This window comes from Ovis aries, chromosome 4 (genome assembly GCF_016772045.2).
Source record: "Ovis aries strain OAR_USU_Benz2616 breed Rambouillet chromosome 4, ARS-UI_Ramb_v3.0, whole genome shotgun sequence".
NCBI lineage: Eukaryota > Metazoa > Chordata > Mammalia > Artiodactyla > Bovidae > Ovis > Ovis aries.
Genome location: NC_056057.1, coordinates 101,015,882 through 101,038,086, shown reverse-complemented (window position 1 = coordinate 101,038,086; position 22,205 = coordinate 101,015,882). Strand labels below are relative to the sequence as shown.

Sequence of the window (22,205 nt, the reverse complement as noted above, 5' to 3'; positions counted from 1 at the left end):
GATTTTTGTACATGGAATGATATAGAGTTCCAATATCATTTACTTTCCATATGGATAATTACTGAAGGAAATGGCAACCCACTCCAGGATTCTTGCCTAGGAAATCCCATGAACAGAGGAGGCTGGCGGGCTACAGTTCATGGGGCCACAAGAGTCAGACATGACTTAGCAGCTAAACAACAGCAACGAAATTATTGAATGGTGTTGACATTTCCCCGCTTTTCTATAATGCCCCTTTTGCCAATTATCAAATTTCCAAAACTGCTTAGGTCTGTGTCTGGGCTGTTTTGTTCCAGTGGACTTTCTGTCTCTCCCTGAACTAACACCTCACTTTCTTCATTATTATTTTAAAATGAAGTTTGACACCTAAGAAGACAAATCCCTCCACTCTGTTCTTTTCCCTTCTCGACAGTGTTGGCTAGGCTTCAGACTTTTGCCCTGCCACATAAAAATCAGAGCCAGCTTGCCAACTTCCATGAAAAACGATGTTGGTATTTTTATTGGAAATGCTTTAAATCTCGAGTCCAAATTTGGAAAAATGCACATACTTTCCTTACACTTCTATTGCTATTATAAATGATAGCTTTATCAAATTAAAATTTCCAAATGTTAACTGGTGTATAAAAATGCAATTGCCTTGTTTACATTGTGTTTATAATTGGCAACCTTGCCACACTTTTATTATTCTAACACACTGTCTATGAATCTATGCAAACGATCACATCACCTGTGAATAATGACAGTGTGGTTTCTCCCTTTCTAATCCTTTACCTTATAAATCTTTCTTTTTCCCTTACTGTACTGGCTAGGAAGTGGTAAAAGCAGAGATTCTTGTCTCGTTCCTGCTTGCTAAAGGATCTGCTTTTTCAGTTTCACCATTAAGTATGATATTTGCTGTAAGGTTGTTTTTTTTTTTTCTTTGTACGTTGATGTTCTTTATCCAGTTCAAAAAATTCCATTCTATTCCTGATATGTTGACTCTTTATCCTAAGTTGATGTTGGATTATATCAAACAGTTTTCTGCTTCTACTGAGAGAATTTTTGTGAAAATTCATGTGAATTTTTTCACTGGATCTGTGAACAAGGTAAGTTATATCAGTCTATTTCAAATGTTGAACCAGTCTCAGATTTCTGGGTTAAGCCTTTATTCCAATTTAGTTATGAATTGTTGCCTTATATATTATTCATTCAGTTTGCTAATATTTTGTTTAGGATATTTTTATCTGTGTTCACTGAGTAAAATCAGCCTACAGTTTTCCTTTCTTGTATTGTCCTCATCTGCTTTTGATTTGAAGATTTTCTTATTAGCTACATAAATTGAGCTGGGGAGTGTTCTTTCTTTTTCTATTCTAAGAGTTTGTGTAATATTTTAATAATCTATTTCTTTAAGTGTAGACAAACCTACCTATAAAAGTAGGGCTGGAATTTCCTAATGGGACAATTCCCTATTACCAGTGAGTATAGAGCTATTTCATTTTTGTATTACTTTAAAGTCCATTTCAATATGCTCTATATTCCCACTACTTTTGGTATAAATTTGTTCATAACAGTCTCTTACTATCTTTAATCTCTGCTGTATCTGCTACACATTGCCTTTTCTATCCTTCATATCTGTTTCCATCTTTTTGCTTTGTCTCATCAGCCTTTCTGGAAGTTTGTTAATTTAGTCATATCAGAGAACAAACTCTTTGTATTGATCATCATTTTATTCTCTATTTTACTCTCTATTTGTTTACTACTTCATTAATTTCTTCTCATATCTTTGTTGCTTTCTTTATTCAACTTTCTTTGAACTACTTAATGTTCTTTTTGTAATTTCTTAAACTGAATGCTCAATTTCTTGATTTTTAGCCATTCTTACTTTGTAACATAAGTATTTAAAGCTATAAATTTCCCTCCAAATACCTCCTTACCTGCATTAACAAATTAAGATATGTAAACTCTCATTAGTTACAAGTCAAAGTGTGTATTTCATTTTTCACAAAGTAGCATATAGTTCAATGGTTTTTCTACCAAACACTCAAGTAACCATCAACTAGGTCAAAACATAGAATATTACTTGTACTCCCAGAAAACCCGAGCATTGGTTGCCAGTCACAGGACTATCCCACCCGACCTAGGCTAATCATTATCGTGACTTTTACGGTTATCTTTTTTTCTAGTTTTAACTCCAAGGTGTTTGCCCCTAAACACAAGTTTTGTTTTGTCAAACTGTTTGGTTTTTGTTTGTTTTGGTATGTTTAAAATGGCTTCATAGAGACCACATTCTTTCGAATTTGGTTTCTTTCAGTCAACATTAGGCTTGTGAGATGCACCCACTTATCGCTTATAACTGGAGTTTGTTATAATTGCTATATGTCTCCATTGTATAAATATTTCATGATTAACTATCATTCTACTGTTAATGAACATCTGAGTTATTGCCAGTTTGGGGCCACTGTGAATCATGTTGCTATGAATAGCTTTGAAAGTCCCTGAATGAATACATGTCTGTACTTCTGTTCAGTCAGTTCAGTTCAGTCGCTCAGTCATGTCCGACTCTTTGTGACCCCATGAATCGCAAAACACCAGGCCTCCCTGTCCATCACCAACTCCCAGAGTTCACTCAAACTCACGTCCATCGAGTCAGTGATGCCATCCAGCCATCTCATCCTCTGCTGTCCCCTTCTCCTCCTGCCCGCAATCCCGCCCAGCATCAGAGTCTTTTCCAGTGAGTCAACTCCTCGCATGAGGTGGCCAAAGTATTGGAGTTTCACCTTTAGCATCATTCCTTCCAAAGAAATCCCAGGGCTGATCTCCTTCAGAATGGACTGGTTGGATCTCCTTGCAGTCCAAGGGACCCTCAAGAGTCTTCTCCAACACCACAGTTCAAAAGCATCAACTCTTTGGCACTCAGCTTTCTTCACAGTCCAACTCTCACATCCATACATGACCACAGGAAAAACTATAGCCTTAACTAGACGGACCTTTGTTGGCAAAGTAATGTCTCTGCTTTTGAATATGCTGCCTAGGTTGGTCATAACTTTTCTTCCAAGGAGTAAGTGTCTTTTAATTTCATGGCTGCAGTCACCATCTGCAGTGATTTTGGAGTCCAAAAAAATAAACTCTGACACTGTTTCTACTGTTTCCCCATCTATTTCCCATGAAGTGATGGGACCAGATGCCATGATCTTCGTTTTCTGAATGTTGAGTCTTAAGCCAACTTTTTCACTCTCCACTTTCACTTTCATCAAGAGGCATTTTAGTTCCTCTTCACTTTCTGCCATAAGGGTGGTGTCATCTGCATATCTGAGGTTATTGATATTTCTCCCGGCAATCTTGATTCCAGCTTGTGCTTCTTCCAGCCCAGCGTTTCTCATGATGTACTCTGCATATAAGTTAAATAAGCAGGGTGACAATATACAGCCTTGACGTTCTCCTTTTCCTATTTGGAACCAGTCTGTTGTTCCATGTCCAGTTCTAACTGTTGCTTCCTGACCTGCATATAGGTTTGTCAAGAGGCAGGTCAGGTGGTCTGGGATTCCCATCTCTCTCAGAATTTTCCACAGTTTGTTGTGATCCACACAGTCAAAGGCTTTGGCATAGTCAATAAAGCAGAAATAGATGTTTTTCTGGGACTCTCTTGCTTTTTCAATGATCCAGCAGATGTTGGCAATTTGATCTCTGGTTCCTCTGCCTTTTCTAAAACCAGCTTGAACATTCAGAAGTTCACAGTTCACATATTGCTGAAGCCTGGCTTGGAGAATTTTGAGCATTACTTTACTAGTGTGTGAGATGAGTGCAAGTGTGCAGTAGTTTGAGCATTGTTTGTCATTGCCTTTCTTTGGGACTGGAATGAAAACACCTTTTCCGGTCTTGTGGCCACTGCTGAGTTTTCCAAATTTGCTGGCATATTGAGTACAGCACTTTCACAGCATCATCTTTCAGGATTTGAAATAGCTCAACTGGAATTCCATCACCTCCACTAGCTCTGTTCATAGTGATTCTTTCTAAGGCCCGCTTGACTTCACATTCCAGGATGTCTGGCTCAACATCGTGATTATCTTGGTCTTGAAGATCTTTTTTGTACAGTTCTTCTGTGTATTCTTGCCACCTCGTCTTAATATCTTCTGCTTCTGTTAGGTCCATACCACTTCTGTCCCTTATTGAGCCCATCTTTGCATGAAATGTTTCCTTGGTATCTCTAATTTTCTTGAAGAGATCTCTAGTCTTTCCCATTCTGTGGTTTGCCTCTATTTCTTTGCATTGATCACTGAGGAAGGCTTTCTTATCTCTTCTTGCTATTCTTTGGAACTCTGCATTCAGATGCTTATATCTTTCCTTTTCGTCTTTGCTTTTCACTTCTCTTCTTTTCACAGCTATTTGTAAGGCCTCCCCAGACAGCCATTTTGCTTTTTTGCATTTCTTTTCCATGGAGATGGTCTTGATTCCTATCTCCTGTACAATGTCATAAACCTCAATCCATAGTTCATCAGGCACTCTATCTATCAGATCTAGTACCTTAAATCTATTGGAAGTGGTCAAACAACAGATGGCAAGAGTGAACATCGACATTCTAGGAATCAGCGAACTAAAATGGACTGGAATGGGTGAATTTAACTCAGATGACCACCATATCTACTACTGCGGGCAGGAATCCCTTAGAAGAAATGGAGTAGCTATCATGGTCAACAAAAGAGTCCGAAATGCAGTACTTGGATGCAATCTCAAAAACGACAGAATGATCTCTGTTCGTTTCCAAGGCAAACCATTCAGTATCACAGTAATCCAAGTCTATGCCCCAACCAGTAACACTGAAGAAGCTGAAGTTCAACAGTTCTGTGAAGACCTACAAGATCTTTTAGAACTAACACCCAAAAAAGATGTCCTTTTCATTATAGGGGACTGGAATGCAAAAGTAGGAAGTCAAGAAACACCTGGAGTAACAGGCAAATTTGGCCTTGGAATACAGAATGAAGCAGGGCAAAGACTAATAGAGTTTTGCCGAGAAAATGCACTGGTCATAACAAACACCCTCTCCCAACAACACAATGGAAGACTCTACACATGGACATCACCAGATGGTCAACACCGAAATCAGATTGATTATATTCTTTGCAGCCAAAGATGGAGAAGCTCTATACAGGCAACAAAAACAAGACCAGGAGCTGACTGTATTTCTGTTAATTATACACTTATCAGTAGAATTACAAACTCAAAGAGGGTGAAGAGCTTCAACAAGAGTAAATAATGACAATTGTTTCCTAAAAGTGTCATACCCAATTACACTTCCACCAGTAGTATAACAACTGGTCTATAATAATATAAAAATGGGAAGAGATAATATTTAAGAGATATTAATAGAATTTTTCAAAGAATTGATGAAAACCACAAATCCTGAGAATTAGGAAGCCCTATGAATTTCAAGAGATGTAAATTTTAAAAATCCATGCTGAGATTTTTTTTTTTAGTTGAAGAATACTGAAGAAAAAAAAGAAGATCTTAAAAGCAACCAGAGAGAAAATAAAAATTACCTATGACAGAATAACTATTAGATTTATTTGACTTCTTAATAGAAACAAGTGAAGCCAGAAGACACTAGAATAGCCAGAAGACAGTAGAATATCTAAGAGAGAGTCTTAGAATGTCAACTTAGAATGTATATCCAGTGGTAGTTCCTTTCAGGAACAAAAATGAAATAAATGTATTTCAGACCAAAAAAGACTGAAAAAGTATAGTAACAGCAAACTCTCACTAAAGCAAAAGACTGGTAAATTGTTGTGGAAGTCATTAAAAAACAGGAAATTCAAAGGAACCAAAATAGAAGCTATTGTAGATAACTTTGAAGTATCAACTCAATCCTCCTCCCCTTTACTCTGAAAACTGAAAAAAAATAAAGTTCAAAAAGTTAACAACATGCCTCTCATACAAATACAAAAAAATAAACATATGTCAAGATGTGCCCAGTTTGTTTTTCTGGAAATGAACAGGATAGTGAAGCTAGTCCAAGGGAAAAGTATAGACTAAGGGAATACACAGTCATTAAAGAAAGAAAATATTGGAATAAGATTACTAGGTTAGGCACAAAACTAGTTAACATGACTATGAGCAATAAAGTCATAATCTTTGGTTATAATCTCTATGAGATAAAATTAACTGAGTATCTACTAGACAAACATTTGGCTAAAAATTACCATGTAACTGCAGAATCTGGGTCTTTCATCAATAGTAGAAAGTGAGTCATATAAAGATACATTCCTCACGATAATTAAAGAACCCTAAGGTGGTTAAGCAAGACTCCAATATGACATTAAAAGGACAAGTTGTCTTTCTTTTGCTTTTATTTCCAAATTTGAGATAATTATTCTTAACAGAATAAATCCCCACCTTAGTTAGAGAGTTTGGGATGGGCATGTACACACCACTATATTTAAAATGGATAATCAGCGAGGACCTACTATATAGCACTATAGTTAAAATATAGCCATTTTATGGCAGCCATATTTGTCATTCTTATGCCAAAGCAGTATAAGCTGGTCTAGAGACACAAAGAAGCATGAATCAATCTTCAGAAAGAAACAAAGAGTCCAGCTGGCCACGAGTGTGAGAGAGAAAAGTGAGAATGAAATACCTACTGGCTCTTGATGGCTTTGCACCCACTTCCTAGTTCCAGGCCTTCATGAAGCTCAAGCTATAGTCTTGGCCTTGGATTCTTGAGATATTCCAATATTCATCCAATAAATTCCCTTTTGTGTTTAGAGTGAGTTTAGGGAGCTTTAAAATACAAGCAAAACCAAAAGAGTAACCCATAACTTGAAAACCCAGAGAATCAAGACAGAGCAATGAGACTTTGTCCAAGCAGTGCAGATCCACAGATCCTGGTGCAAGACCCCCTTCTTATGTCAGAAGACACCAGTTCCTATGTGTTTCTTGTTAGCCCAGTGTAAGGGTTCTCTGCTATTCGGCTAAGTACCACACAGTAGACAATTAGTTAGGACTTATCATGAGCCAAGAGCTGCACTGGGCTAAGCCCGTGGACATTTTTACATGACGTATGTGGCAGATCAAGGAGGACTGTCATGTCTCTGTACTGCCCAGCGCGTGATCAGCCAGATAGCTTACAGCTGAAATCTCAGTCTGTGGCATGTCCTCTCTTGTCTACATTCAAATGAAGAAAAGCACAAGAAAATCTCCATAACTCTTTGGTTTATCAGGTTAACTCAGGGGGTGCAATTATGAAATTAAAACACCAATATCTCCAGTAGGAATTTTCACTTTTATATTGGATTTTATTTTTATATGTTTGAGCATTCAAGCTAATACGAGACACTAAGTCCTCTCTAGAAAGATGCAAAGAAAAAGGAGAGAGAGTCACAGGGACCAGAAAAGGCAGGGCAGTGACGAATGTACGGGAAGGTAGCTGCAGTGGGATAGGCCCCTGTGAGAGAGGGAAAGTGTGGCTGAAATGGCATAAATTAAATCCGTTAATCTATGACAAACATGGGAAAACCAGACATTACTAATTGCTTGCTCTGTGTAAATCTTTATAAGTTTACCCTGGTGTGTGTGACAGCAAATAAGAACCTAGAGAGGGGCTTTTATGAAAAAGCTTTTCTGAATATGTGAAATAACAAAAGGTCCAGTTCTCCACCTCAGCTCTTTTGTGCAATCACATCAAATAGAAACTCAGCAGGCCCGAGGGCCACTGCTGCTTCTAATTAAGGCCTCAAGGTAAGGCAGCGCTTTAGGGGGTATCTTCCCAGCAAAACAGAAATTCCACCTCTGTCTCTAGCAGCAGAAGGCTGTGTTTGTTCTCAGCTTGCATTAAAAGTGGCAAGCTGCACCTGCCTTCCAGACACCCTGCAAGCAAGCTTATTCTAACGCTGATGTTCTTGTTAAAACAACTCAAAGCCCGGGTAACAGATGTTAGATAGAGGAGGAATGAGAAGCAAAGCATTTTTCCTTTTTCTGTGTATTTTTGTGTGTCTGTGTGTGGAGGGGAGGGGTTTTATACATGAAAGAATTACTATTGCCTTCCTTTGCAAAATTGATATGCCATCTGTCATAGAGGTGTCAACACTGAAATCCCGGGTGCTGGTGGAAGGACTTATTTCAGTCACCAGTTTCGAGGAGAGGGGTTCTCAAACTTCAGTGATCATTAAAACCACCAGAAGAGCTTATTCAACCACAGGTCAGCAGCCTTACCCTCAGAGTTGCTTTTTTTTTTTTTTTTTACTTTTCATTTTATTTTGGAATATAGCTGATTAACCATGTTGTGAAAGTTTCAGGTGGACAGCAGAGCAGCTCAGCCATACATATACATGTATCCATTCTCCCTCAAACTCGCCTCCCATCCAGGCTGCCACATAACACTGAGCAGAGTTCCCTGTCCTATACAGTAGGTCCTTGTTGGTTATCTATTTTAAATACAGCAGCATGTACATGTCCATCCCAAACTTCCTAACTATCTCTTGCCCCCTCTTTCTCCCCGCACTCCGCCCCCAGTAATCTTAAATTCATTCTCTAAGTCTGTGAGTCTGTTGCCCTGAGAGTTTTTTATTCCGTAGATCTGGGGTGGCATCCACAAATTAGTATTTCTATCAATTTCCAAGGTAAGGCTGATGTTGCCAGTTCAGGAACCCCACCTTGAGAATCACTGTTCTAGTAGGGCAAAGAGAAAGCGAAAAAGTGAAGAATCATCCGCTATGGCAGTGCAGACCCGGACTGATTGGTTTTGCGAGACACAGGTGGTAGACAAAGAGGAGACAGCTGTGTTTGGATCTGAGCCCGTATGTGAAAGGGCAGGCTGACAGCAGGCAGAAGAGGGTTTTGAAATGATCACCAAGTGTGGAACAGCTCGTCCTGACAAGAGGATACCGAGCCAGACAGCAGGATACACGTTTGCTGCAGGAGAGGGCGGGGGTCTCCTTAACCCCTGCCCCAGCTTCCTAGGCTTCTATCAGGCCGTGGGTGGGGTCTAGCTCTTCTTTCTTCTCTTAGAGAGTGCGGGTGCCTAGGCTCCCCAGGCCCACCCCCCACTTCCCCGTTATTGCCACCACTCTTGATCCTTGTAGGAAAACTGGGCTGGTGAGAAAGGATCCCCCTCAGTTTGGCTCCTAGTGATGGACGGCTGAGAAAGCATCTGGGTTTTGCTGTTTTGGCCTGAGCTGCAGGGCATCGTCTGTCTCCAAACTCATGCCCTGCCAAACATCCCTCACAGTCAGTCCGGCCCGAGGTGGTCCTTTCGTCAATAGCAGGAGGGTGAGGAAGGGGTGCTGTCTTACAGGAGATGCTAAATGAATTAAACAAGGAGGCTGTTAGATTGAGGAGGCCTTAATGCAGGGGGTAGCCTACTCAAGCAAACCAAAGTCTAACCTGTAAATGCCTGAAAGTCAAGACGCCAAGGACCACCATTCACAAACAGCTAACCAGGCTTCACGCTACAGCCAATCAGCCAACCAGGCTTCACGTTACAGCCAGTTGACCAACCATGCTTCACAATACAGCCAATCAAATAGTTTCCCCGCTTTTCTTCCTCACTTTCTCTCTCTGTCTCTCTTCAGCTCCTGCAGGTCACAGGGCTCCTAACCACTTCCAGTTTGGTGCTGCTTGATTCCAGTCAATTTTTATTCAAATAAACTCTTAAGAGTCTTAACGTGCCTCAGTTTATCTTTGAACATCGGAAACAGAAATACAGCGTTCATTTTCCCACATGGCTTCCCTTCCTCGCTTTCTTCCTCCCCCAACTCACCACTTTGCATCAGTCTTCAGTGAGACAGCACAGGGTTGTACTAAGGAAACAGCCTCGGCCCCTCGTCTCTACGATGAGGCAGGAGTGTGAGTGAGTCACGGCATAGCTGCCTATGTAATTTTCAGGCCCAGTGTAAAATGAAAATGCAGGTCCTCTTTTTCAAAAGTATTAAGAATTTCAAGATGACGCCAGCAGAGTGTTAAACCAAGCTTGAGGTTCCTCTGTGTACCAGACCTGGTCGTGAATCGTGGGAGCCTCAGTATGCAGGTAACAAGCTCCAAGCTTTCCCTGCTGCCCCCCACTGAGCTGGAAGGAGCCTCTCCTGTGGAAGGAATGGGAAGGGGAGTGAGTCAGACAAACAGGAAGCACAGTCCCTGTGACCTCTGAGACTTTCCGGGACCCTGGGAAGGCAGACACCAACTGCTAAAGAATAGATTCTTGGAACAACTTCCCATGGCCAACACAATGCGGCTGACCATCTATATATCTGACTCTGCTTGCTGGCATTTTTCCAGCAAGGTTATCCAGGAAAGGTAAACACAGGAAACCCCTCGCTTTCAAGGGCAGGAAAGCAAAACTGAAATTAGGAGGCCCAGGCACTTTCTGTAGGATCACGGGGCATTTTTGACATCAGTTTCTGGACTCCTCTTCCAGTACTCAGAATGTGCACATCAGAGAGCTGAAGTACCTGATCTCTAGTCTCTCCCAGTCCTATGAATATGTGCCCAGCCCTCTTTATAACAAGGTTCCAAGTATCTCGCAGAGATAACAAACTACCCTAAACCTTGGTGACTTAAAACAACCACTCTGTTACTATCTCACAATTCTATGGGCTAGAAATTCAAAGAGGGCTCAACCATTCAAGTTTTCTGTTCCGCATGGTATCAATGAAGGACCCAAGGTGGCCACACTCACATGTCTTCAGGGGGATGGCTAGAAAGCCGAGCCCAACTGGGACTGTCCTCTGGAGCACCCATATGTGGCCTTTCAAGCCTGGGGAACTCATGGTAGTGAATTTTTAGATGGCAGTTCCCATGAGCTTCCAGAGCTCAGGGCTCCCAGAAGAGCATTCCAAGGTGCCCAGAAGGGAGTTTCAAGTCTAACCATGGAATTCCCAGAATGTCACTTCCGCTGTGTTCTGTAAGTCAAGAAAATCACCAAGGTAAGCTCAGATCCAAGTAGAGGAGAATTGGGCTCCACTCCTCAACAAAGGAGTAGCAAAGGATCTGTGGCCATTATCGATCCATTGTGGATGCTGATCATACAAGAAAGAAAATAGGAAACTCCAATCAGTATCCCCCAGGTCAGAGAGAAAAGTCTAAGTTCAACAATGAAATATTAGTGCTGAGCTGTGCTCAGTGGTGTCCGACTCTTTGCTACCCCATGGTAGGACTGTACCCTGGCAGGCTTCTATGTCCATGGGATTTTCCAGGCAAGAATACTGGATTGGGTTGCCATTTCCTCCTCCCAGGGTTCTTCCCAACTCAGGGATTGAACCCGCGTCTCTTGAGTCTCCTGCATTGGCAGACAGATTCTTTATCACTGAGCCACCTTGGAAGCCCAAAATGTTAGGGAATGTACATTTTATCTTTTAAATTACCGTGCTTAGGATACAATGCTTAGGTCCTATTTTTACATTGATTTGTCAACATTTTTATTTTGACCAATTGTATGGAATAAGAATCTCTACCGTAAGTTTCTAGAAATTCAAGAACTTAGCTCCATAACAATTTCTTATTTGTCCTTCAGGATTGAAAGCACAAAGCACAGGGTGTGCTTGCTAATTTAGTGCAAAAACAAGCAAACAAAAAAAAAAAAACAAACCAAACCAGGCACCCATTATTTTTGTCCTGGAACTTCCTGCTACAGCCTCCATGGTTAATATTGTGGGGCACCAGTCCCTAGAGCTAAGTCGCCTTTGTTGTCGGCCATCTGCTTGTCATCTCTCCACCTTATCCTGGCAGAACCTGCCATTTTCCAGAGCACTCTTCAGCCCCATTCCTCTCAAACACAGAGACTCTCTTTCTCTGACTGCTTCTAACTTCAGCTGGGTAACGTGCCTCACTCCAGAATTCCAAGGAAAGCCAACATTTTCCTGAGATTTTGAAACAGCCACCATCTACCAACCCCTCCATGAAATTAAAAGACACTTGCTCCTTGGAAGAAAAGTTATGGCCAACCTAGACAGCATATTAAAAAGCAGAGACATTAGTTTGCCAACAAAGGTCCATCTAGTCAAAGCTTTGGTTTTTCCAGTAGTCATGTATGGAAGTGAGAGTTGGACCATAAAGAAAGTTGAGTGCCAAAGAATTGATGCTTTTGAACTGCGGTGTTGGAAAAGACACTTAAGAGTCCCTTGGATAGCAAGAAGATCCAACCAGTCCACCCTAAAGGAAATCAATCCTGAATATTCATTGGAAGGAATGATGCTGAAGCTGAAACACCAGTAGTTTGGCCACCTAATGCGAAGAGCTGACTCATCTGAAAAGACCCTGATGCTGTGAATGATTGAAGGCGGGAGGAGAAGGGGACAACAGAGGATGAGATGATTGGATGGCATCACTGACTCAATGGACATGAGTTTGAGTAAACTCCAGGAGTTGGTGATGGACAGAGAGGCCTGGCGTGCTGCAGCCCATGGGGTCGTAAAGAGTCAGACTCGACTGAGCGACTGAACTGAACTGAACCAACCCCTCTGGGCTTTCCCGGTAGCAAGTGGTAAAACAAAAAATCCACCTGCAATGCAGGAGATGCAGGTTCCATCCCTCCTTGGGTCAGGAAAATCCCCTGGAGGAGAGCAGGGTAACCCATGCCAGCATTCTTGCCTGCAGAATCCCAGGGACAGAGGAGACTGGCGGGCTACAATCCATAGTGTCACAAAGAGTCAGACAAGACTGAAGCGACTGAGCATGCATGCATACCAACCCTTCTCCTGAAGTCGTTACTGGTCGGGCCCCTGACAGTCTGGCTAATGATCTCACCCCAGAGGCCATCCCACCCTCAGCTCCTACTGACCCCATCAATGGCCCATCACACCCTGCATGCCTCAGAATCCTCTTATCCTCTGTCGCCCTGGTAACCATCTCTGGGCTTCCTCACCCTTTCCCCATGCCTAGAGTGCCTTCTCCAATATTCTTGGACAAAATTGTACCTCCACTTTCAGACTATCCTTCCCCATTAAGCCTTTTCCAATTGGCCTCATGACTGCCCTTGCCTCACTTTAAACCCCAACACTCCTGCCTGTGCTCCACGCCACCTCCCTCCCTATGGCCTGTGTATCCCATGAAGGCTGTTTCTGACTTGTCACTCGTGTCTTGTCATTTCCCTCCAAAATCCAAACACTCTGAGAGCAGAGACCACGGTTTGTGTGTGTGTGGTTGTAGTTTTTATTATCATTATTATTAGTATTCAGTACAGAGAATAGGATTGGGCTTCACAATACATGCTCTAAAGATGCATATCGAAATTAAATGTCTAAAAAATGTTTTATAAATTGTGCCAGACATGTTATTCAATTCACACATTTAATTCTCATCTATCCCACTCATTAATTCTTCCTCTCAGGTCTAATTTTAACAAAATTCTACCAGAAGGAAAGAATTTGGATGCCCACACAGTTCATTAGAATGGGATTTGGCATCTGGGACAAGTTCGTGAGGCTCAGCACGTCAGATAAAGACATGAACATTGTCAAATGGGTCAGCGGCAGTGGTTTCCTGACATGTGAGCTGCAGTTGCATTAGGAGGAATGGAGAAGGAAACAAAAATGCCTGAGCCATGGAAACCAGGCATTTGTGAGCCCCGAGAAGTCTGTTTCCTGTTCTGGAGGAGAGGAGCCGTCCTGTGGAGGAGTTGGGAAGGAGGAAGTTGTGGAAGTGAGGGGTGGACCTCCAATCCCACACCCTCACAAAGGTCAGACTTTAATTATTTTATTATATCTTTTACAAAAACTGGAACCAGAGAGAATGAGAACAAGCCACAGAAACTCACTCTTGGCTCCTCTCAGGCAACTGAGCCCCAAACCACAACCCTAAAGTCTGTTTGCTATTGAACAGGAGATTCAAGGACCGAAAGCACTGGCACGTTGAGTGGGCTCGTTGGCACAGTTGCCGAGTTGGAGACTTGGGGACATTTGCCAGCAGCCTGCTCCGGAACACTCTGTCCCTGCCCAAATCAACTGCAGTAATTAGCTTTGCTCATTAGTTTCAAGTAAATAATCTCCTTGTCACAGCTGGGATCCTTTATCAGAATGGTGGACATGAGGGTTTGCAGAAACGAATGATTTTTCTTCCCCTTTGAATTCCCCGGAACACTAAGTCATGACCCAGAGATCTGAATAAGGCATAGAAACTCCCAAAAATGCCTAAAATTCTGAAGAATAGCTCTGCCTAAAGGGCACAATCACTGGGTATTAACAACAAATGTAAAAGAACAACAAAACTTTTGAAATGGTTATTGATCTTTTCTTCAACTCAAAGCTCAAGTTCAGATCAACAAACGTGCAGGAGTTTGTGCTACATGCCGGGAAATGTACCTGCTACATGCCAGGCTCCCAAGGAGCCTACGAGGAGACTGACGGGAAACCGGCAATAAATGTACTGGTGATGTACTCTGAGAGCAGAACACACAGAGGGAGGGCGCCCTGACCCAGCCTGCTTCTTCAGGGAAGGCTTCCTGGACATGTGACTCCAACACTGATGTAAGAAGGGAAGTAGCTGTCAGGAGCACTTCTGCAAGACTCACATAGGAGGGAGGCATGGGGTTGATTCTGAGCCTTCTGAAACAACTGGCAAAACATATGTTCTCAACCTTTTATGCCTTGGTATCCTATCATTATGGGGCTTCCCAGATAGCTTAATGGGTTAAAAAAAAAACCCCACTTGTCAATGCAAGAGACATAAGAGACTCAGGTTCAATCTCTGGATCAGGAAGATGCCCTGGAGGAGGGCATGGCAACCCACTCCAGTGTTCCTGCCTGGAGAATCCCACGGACTGAGGAGCCTGGTGGGCTACAGTCCATGGGGTTGCAGTCAGACACGACTGAAGTGACTTAGCAAGCACGCATGCACGCATCCCATCATTATGCCCATTTCAGAGAAGGAGGAAGTAGAAAGAGAGACTTCAGCTCTGTCCTTGGATTGCCTATGGGGATGGAGTTAGAGGCACAGTGCTGGTCGGACCCCCACCAGCCTCAGGAGCGCCCGTGGTGGCAGAATGGCTGGTCCCTGAAACTTTAAGTTCTGCCCCCACCCCCAAGCACTGCCAGGGGCATCTGCCACACCCTTAGTGCCAGGGGTATGGTCATTGCCAAAGAGAGGGCCAGACAGCTTAATACCTCAAAGCCTGCCTGGAGGACTTCCCTGGTGGTCTAGTGGCTAAGACACCACACTCTCAATGCAAGGGGCTTGGGTTCAACCCCTGGTCAGAGAACTAGATCCCACATGCTGCAACTAAGACCCGGCACCCCCAAATAAATAAACTTTTTTTATTTTTAAGGACATTTAAAAAAAAAAAACAAAAAACCTGCTTGGGCCAGAGCACAACACCAAAGCCCAGTCTCCTTTCAGTGCAGCGTAGGCTCACTGTGGGATTCAGCCCAGGGCTGCACGGCAGAAGAAGAGAGACATGGATAGTTAGAGGGCAAAAGGGACAAGCGGTCTCTTATATTGATTGGAAATTGCAAGTTGGGGAAAAAAGGCAAAGAGGTTAATAATTCCATGGTGGTTAAGAGTATGGGTTTGTAATCAGACAGCTCTGAATTTAAGCCCCAGCCCTGCTACTTCCTGGTCTTCCCTGATGGCTCAGCAATAAAGAACCCATCTGCAATGCAGGAGACACAGATTCAATCCCTGCATCAGGAAGATGCCCTGGAGAAGGGAATGGCAACCCACTCCACTATTCTAACTTTGGAAATCCCATGGTCGGAGGAGCCTGGCAGGCTACAGTCCGTGGGGTCACAAAAGAGTTGGACACAACTCAGCAACTAAAACAACAAAACTACTACTTCCTAGCTGTAGGGGTACATCCCCCCCCCCCCATCTCCCTGCACCTCCATTTCCTTATCTGCAAAGTGGTGAAATAGTAGTTACCCAAGTGGGTTGATGTGAGACTTAAATGCAGTAACACATGTAAACACTTCATGCAGTGTCTGGAACATAGTAGCTACTCAGTAAATACTAACCATTGCTGCTTCTATCCATTTGCATTCCCCACGACCACGCAGAGGATGCCTGAGTTCACTAAGTTTTTTACCAGAATCATGGGATGATTGCCTTCTTTTGATGAATTTGGAGACAGCCAATGAAATTTCACACTAACATATTTTTTGTAATCAAGAAATGAAAAATTACTTTCTAGTAGCAAAGAAGTTGGATGGCATCACAGACTCAATGGACATGAGTCTGAGCAAGCTCCAGGAGATGGGGAAGAACAGGGAAGCCTGGCACGCTAAAGTCCATGGGGTTGCAAAGAGTTGTACATGACTGAGTGACTGAACAACAACAAGCAGAGTTCCTGGGGAAGATCAGAGCTAGAACAAGGGTGTCCAACCAGGAAGTGGTTCTCATGTCCTTTGAGGCAGAAAGGACTCCTTCAACTGGACTGTGCCTTACTGGTGGCCAGCCCTGGCTCACAGGCACATTTCAGTTCAGTTCAGTGGCTCAGTCATGTCCGACTCTTTGCGACCCCATGAATCGCAGCACGCCAGGCCTCCCTGTTCATCACCATCTCCCGGAGTTCACTCAGACTCACGTCCATCGAGTCCATGATGCCATCCAGCCATCTCATCCTTGGTCGTCCCCTTCTCCTCCTGCCCCCAATCCCTCCCAGCATCAGAGTTTTTTCCAATGAGTCAACTCTTCTCATGAGGTGGCCAAAGTACTGGAGCTTCAGCTTTAGCATCATTCATTCCAAAGAAATCCCAGGGTTGATCTCCTTCAGAATGGACTGGCACATTTAGTGATGTGTAATGTCTTAGAACAGATAATCCCTTTGAAGAGTCTGGCTAGACCACAGCAATCCTAGTCCTGGGGTGAGATGAAACAGGGCAAAAAAGACATTTGCCATTTGTTCATCTGAATTAATTCATACCACTTTTACTTTGATTAGCACCTGCTTTGTTCAAGGCATTGCTTTAGAAACCACTGTCTTGGTCAGGGACAATCAGGGGTCAAGCTGTCAAATGGACTGTCCCTTGATTATGAAATTAACCCTCTACATCCACAGGTGTGATCACAGTCAGCAACCTATACTTACTTAAGGCTGTGCAATAGGTCAGCCCTTGAAATTCCCATTCATATCCATGACCCTTCTATGAGAGCAACAACCCAGGATTTTTATCCCTATCTCTTACAGTCTGAGAGCTTAAGTACTGTCTGGCTCTGTCCACCTAGAGAGGGGAAGAAACCAGGGCTTTACATCCTGGCCTCCTAATTCCAAAACTTATTGTCACTAAGTCAGGCAGCTTTTGCCACATAGAAGGGACATGCTACACATTCTTTATCCTTTGGAACCTAAAGGACACATTTCTAGGACAGCTGGCTCTGGTCAGAATGTAGGCTATGACACTGGAGCCATTCATCCCCATTTATGTCATACTCTAGCCATCCACTGGAGAAGGCAATGGCGACCCACTCCAGTACTCTTGCCTGGAAAAATCCCATGGGTAGAGGAGCCTGGGCTGCAGTCCATGGGGTCACTGGGAGTCAGACACGACTGAGCGACTTCGCTTTCACTCTTCATTTTCATGCATTGGAGAAGGACATGGCAACCCACTCCAGTGTTCTTGCCTGGAGAATCCCAGGGATGGGGGAGCCTGGTGGGCTGCCATCTATGGGGTGTCACAGAGTCAGAAACAACTGCAGCGACTTAGCAGCAGCAGCAGCTAGCCATCCACAGAGAGAATTTTGCAACTGTCTTTATCACAGTCCAAATTCTGCAGTTATCAGAATGAGAAATTTTATTCATTCAGCTGGCCAAGACTGAGGAGAGGGCAACCTTGGGGATTTACAGACCTGCTGGGGAGAGGAGGAATGTTCATTCCCAGTGGAAAAGTGCATGCATTGCTCCAGCTAGCCCAAGCTCTCTGACCTTCAAGACATACACTGTGTCTTTTCTCAGGCTCTAGTCTTCAGGAATGAACTGGAATGGTGGCAAAAGACTTCTTTGGATAGAGGAGGCAAAGTTGTAACCATTGCTCTTCTGGAAAGTAGGTTTTGGATGGAAAGCTCAGGGGGGGGGGGAAAATCATCCTGTGTCCAGACAGTCTATGGAGATCCCTGCACCAAACTGGCCCCTGCAGGGTTCTTAAAGTGAAATGAAAGTCGCTCAGTCATGTCCGACTCTTTGCGACCCCATGGATTTCTCCAGTCCATGGAATTCTCCAGGCCACAGTACTGGAGTGGGTAGCCTTTCTCTTCTCCAAGAGATTTTCCCAACCCAGGGACTATCCCAGGTCTCCTGCATTGCAGGTGGATTCTTTACCAGCTGAGCCACAAAGGAAGCCCCAAATACTGGAGTGGGTAGCTTATCGCTTCTCCAGTGGATCTTCCCAGCCCAGGAATCAAACCAGGGTCTCTTGCATTGCAGGCGGATTCTTTACCAACTGAGCCATCAGGGAAGCCCAGAAGCCTAGTGTTCTTGGCACCCTCCCAAATAGAGGGGGAGACACAGGGGGTGCCTATATGTGGTCAAATATCTGTGGGGGAAATGAAACATTCAACCACTCATTGAGATGAATGGTACTGGATGAAACTTCCCTGGTGGTCCAATGGTTAAGAATCCACCTGCCAATGCAGGGGTCATAGGTTCGATCCCTGGTCCGGGAAGATCCCACATACCCCAGGGCAAATAAGCCTGTGAGCCACAGCTACTGAAGCCCTCAAGCCCGGAGCCCATGCTCCACAACAAGAGAAGACAGCACAGTGAGAAGCCTGTGCACCGGAACCAGAGAGTAGGCCCACTTGCTGCAACTAGGAGAAAGCCCTACTCAGCATCAAAGACCCAGCACAGCCAAAAAAGTTTTAAAAATGAAGATGAGTGGTGCTGGGAAGCACAATCTCCGGATGGTGAGCTTGTCTCCAGGTGGCAAACAGAAAGGCCCAGAATGCCAGGGCTACTTGAATATCTGCCAGGGATTTTCTTCTGGGCCACTGCAGCTCACTGAACACCAAGCCCCATGCCTTCTTCAACCACAGGCTGATAGATGTAGTCCATATCCCCAGTGACATGCTCGAGCTTCACGCCAGCCCATACCGACCACTCGGACTTGCTATCACATGAGAAAAAGAGACCCCATTAAGGTTCAATCCCCTGGATATGAGCTTTCCCTTCCCTGCAGCCTAATGCACCCCTCCAGGCTTTAGCCGGACAGAAACTTCCCTCTCTGTGGTTTCATTTGTCTCCTGACATTTGGGAGGAACGGGTGAGAAAATCAAATAGAACTGACTGACTCTGACTGTCTCAGAGGAGCAAGACAGGAACTCAGTGTCCTGACCTCAGCTATGCCCAACCCAAACTTGTCTGAGATGCTCCTATCCATGGAGCCCCAGCCAATACGGCAGCAAGTGAAGTGGGTAGTTTCACCCCATCCTCTCCTCGGGCTCTCCTGTCTCTTGTTCCTCCCCTCCCCACCTTCCCCAGTCCTCGTGAACTGCCCAGTCCCTTAATTTCTAGGTTTTTGTCATATTCTGCCTCTGTGGGTCAACCTCTCTTATCTCTCAGGCCCCCAAAGAATTGCCTGGCCTAGAATCCAACGACACTTAAGACCCTGCTCTCAGCCAAATGTGGGGTTAGGAAGACTCTAGGGAACTAATTCAATGAGAAATAAGTTTCCCTTGTTTATAAGCTTTAAAAAAAAAATGGGGTCAATTCATTCCAAGAGGATGTTTTGATTCACAGAGAAATATGCATTTTTTATGGTGAAGGTCATTAACCTTCAGACTTATGGCAGACCTTCGGGCATTAAGACAGCCAGTGGGGAAAGATTTTGCAGCAGGCTTTGCAGCAGGGTCTTTGTCACCACAGGGGGCTCCCAGGTGTGGTGACTCTCCCTGCCCGCTCTGTCCAACATGGCCAGCCCCAGGTCACCCGTTTTCCTCAGAAATCAGAATGTCCTCATCCAGCTGCCGGGAAAAGAGAACAAAACTGCCAACTGATTATTATTCAGGAACAAAGCAGACCATTTATTTTAGCAGGGTGAGAGCCATTATCTCCCCAGGACACACGCTCCAGAGTGCGGTAGCTTTATCCAGTCACATTTCCTCTGTCCACAAATCCTTAAAGGACTGAGTTGTTCCTCTTGCTGGAGCAAGACAAAAGGGAACTAGAGAAAGAACTTTATGGTAGCAATGACCTACAAATGCTATTCTGTCCTTCCTTTACTGCCTGGATATCTACAAGGCAAGAGTACTTCCTGGCTCATCTAGAAACCCCAGGTGATGTGAGGCGTGAGAGAGGGGACCTGAGCAGCCACCTTCCATCTGATACAGAGGCATCACAATGCCCTCCACATCACTACAATCATCAAGGATCCCGGCTTCTTGGCTGCTGAGAGTCCCAAGAAAGGATGCCAGATAAAAGACAGGAAGCCTGGTTAGATTTGAATTTCAGATGAACAGTGAATAATGTTTTAAGTATATAAGTATATCCGTGTGCTACAGGGGATATGACTTCCCTGGTGGTCCAGATGGCAAAACGTTTGCCTGCAAAGCAGGTAATCCAGGTTCAGTCCCTGGGTTGGGAAGATCCCCTGGAGAAGGAAATGGCAACCCACTCCAGTACTCTTGCCTGGAAAATCCCATGGATGGAGGAGCCTGGTAAGTCTACAGCCCATGGTGTCACAAAGAGTCAGACATGACTGAGTGACTTAACTTTCACTTTCACAGGGGATATACTTATACTTTTTTAAAAAAAGCTTTTTTTTATCTGAAATTCAAGTTTAACTGGGTCCTGTGTTTTTATGTGTTAGGTCTGAACCTGATCCCATCATCCCTCCCTGCACTCATCTACTGTACCCTCCCCAGCAGCTGGCTCTGGCTACCACACAGTTTTAGACAGTCGTTGTTCAGTCACTAAGTTGTGTCCAACTCTTCGCAATCCCATGGACTACAGCATACCAGGCTTCCCTGTCCGTCACTGTCTTTCAGAATTTGCTCTAACTCGTGTCCATTGAGTTGGTGATGCTGTCTAACCATCTCATCCTCTGCTGGCCCCTTCTCCTTTTGCCTTCAATCTTTCCCAGCATCAGGGTCTTTTCCAGTGAGTCGGCTCTTTGTATCACGTGACCAAAGTATTGGAGCTTCAGGTTTAGTCCTTTCAGTGAAGATTCAGAGTTGGTTTCTTTTAGGATTGACTGGTTTGGACTGGTCAACTGGAAAGGAGCATCTGTGTGCATACACACCAGAAGCATATAAAATGATATGGGTCTAAGTTCAGCACTGAGAAGCATCAGAGATAAATCTCACTGGGAATATTTCGTGTCTGACTGCTTCAGACTTGTTTGCCTAAGGTCATGTGCTGTGCTGCGCTTAGTCGCTCAGTCATGTCTGACTCTTTGCAACCCCATGGACTGTAGCCCACCAAACTCCTCTGAGCAAGAATACTGGAATGGGTTGCCATATCTTCCTCCAGGGAATCTTCCCAACTGAGGGATCGAACCCAGGTCTCCTGCATTGCAGGCAGATTCTTTACCAACTGAGCTATCAGGGAAGCCTACACACACACACACACACACACACACACACACACATATATATATATATATAACTGAGTCAGTTTCCTGTACAGCAGAAATTAAACACAGCATTGTAAATCAACTATATGTCAATAAATTTTTTTAATTAACAGTCATTATCCATGATAAAATTTAGGCTGAAGAGCTATCATATAAATGCTAACAGCATGTGGCCAGACATGATGGTTCTATAGTCTTGGATGCACTTCAGCAGCTTGGTAAAATCCACCTTTAAAATCATCTTAGGCCAATAGCACCCAATCATTCTAACAAAATCATTCTTCCCTCTCACTGCCACTTCCTTATTTCCCTTTTTGTTCTTATTTCTGTTTATATCCTCTTTCACCATTTACATTCAAGTCAACTTGTCCATTTGAATTAATTTCCCAGTAAAATCTTTGGAAATGTCAGTCTTTTTTAATTAATTCCCCTATAAGATCCATGTAACCCACAGCTTGTTTTTTCTATTACTTCCACTTTTATTCTGCCCAAAGTAAACCATAAAACATAAAGTTCCAGTCACAAGAATCCAGTGACTCTTAAAAATGACTGGAATTTATACTTTATAACTTTGAATATAAGCTCCTCTGAAAGCTTTTTTTTCCCCATCTTACAAAAAAGAACTCTACCCTCTCAAGCACTTAATTGTTTGGAAAACAGACACACAAGAGTCCAGTCACTTGTGCAAACACAACACTGGTGAAAATTTCTGGGATTTTAAGAGAAACAGTAGCAGAGGTTTTG

The 22,205-nt window shown here is 43.7% G+C and overlaps 1 long non-coding RNA gene across 1 annotated transcript; it reads left to right on the top strand.

Annotated features, from left to right (window-relative positions):
* The first annotated feature begins 795 nt into the window (after positions 1-795).
* Positions 796-17,966, top strand: LOC121819430 (uncharacterized). Its single transcript, XR_006059691.2, has 2 exons — positions 796-1,085; positions 13,295-17,966. It is a non-coding gene; the product is annotated as an uncharacterized LOC121819430 (long non-coding RNA).
* Positions 17,967-22,205: the final 4,239 nt, after the last annotated feature.